Raw genomic sequence first — 1,100 nt, forward strand, 5'->3', positions numbered from 1 at the left:
GAATATATTTTAAAAATAGGCATAAAGAATTATATACTTCTTATGTTTACACATAAGTCAAAAAATCTCACCATATACAACCTTGAAGCAGGACAGTCCCACAATATTCCTTTTCCTGTCTTTTGCTTTCATTCACCACCCCCTTCTTTTTGAACAACCATCTACCCAAGAGATTTCATAGCAGCAACTGGCATGTCATGAAAAGCAGCCTGTATTCAGAAGACCAGAATGGCAGGCACACCAAACATGAAACTACTATTACAGTTTACCATCTGCAGTGCAATTGCTTAGTTTGCCTGTATCAGTATATATGGTTAGTCAGGGTGAGGATCTTTCCAATTATCTGCTATATTGTTTTGTGTTTTTAGTAATATTTATCATGAGTACAGACTATGTAAGTGACAAGGAACTGTGTAGATGAGGGGACAGTGTAGTGATAACTCTACCCTGTGCCCGCCACACATAACCCATTTGTGAACAACTAATCACAAGCCTGATGTATAGAAAGCATAAAATTATATCAAGCCATTCTGACATGCATCTTGAGTACTCAGTAAGAGTAGTAAGCACTTGCACTACACCACGTAGGGATGCTTTAGTTTCACAAAAAAAGGCCAAAATTTATGCTTGTGTTGCTCCTTTTTAAAAGTTAGAATAAAAATTTAAAATCTTTTCTTACTTATATACAATATATATACTATATATTTTAAACAAGGCTAATACCATTTCTCTTTCTTCACTATAAAACAAAATGTAACTCTAAATTTTGTACACATGAACTCTACATGGTGCAACATATGCAATAAGTGTAGAAAAGAACATAGATTTAGGAGACAGGTCAACCTTTGGGAAATAAGGAGGCCCTTAGCTTCCAGGCCTTCCAACAATCCTGATGTACCCAAGCAAAGGAGATATGACTCCTTTCCTGGGCTTCTGTTTCTCCTCAGTACACAGATGATAGGAAGATCTAAATGAAGTCTTTCCACTCAGAAGATTTTGCACGGTTTTTGTTAATCATATATGACAGTAGGTTATATTAATTTCTACCATTATTACAGATGGCTGATTTTATGTTGATCCTTGTAGGTGCTCTAATTATA

Source organism: Octodon degus, unplaced genomic scaffold (assembly GCF_000260255.1).
Source record: "Octodon degus isolate 3935 unplaced genomic scaffold, OctDeg1.0 scaffold00458, whole genome shotgun sequence".
Classification (NCBI taxonomy): Eukaryota; Metazoa; Chordata; class Mammalia; order Rodentia; family Octodontidae; genus Octodon; species Octodon degus.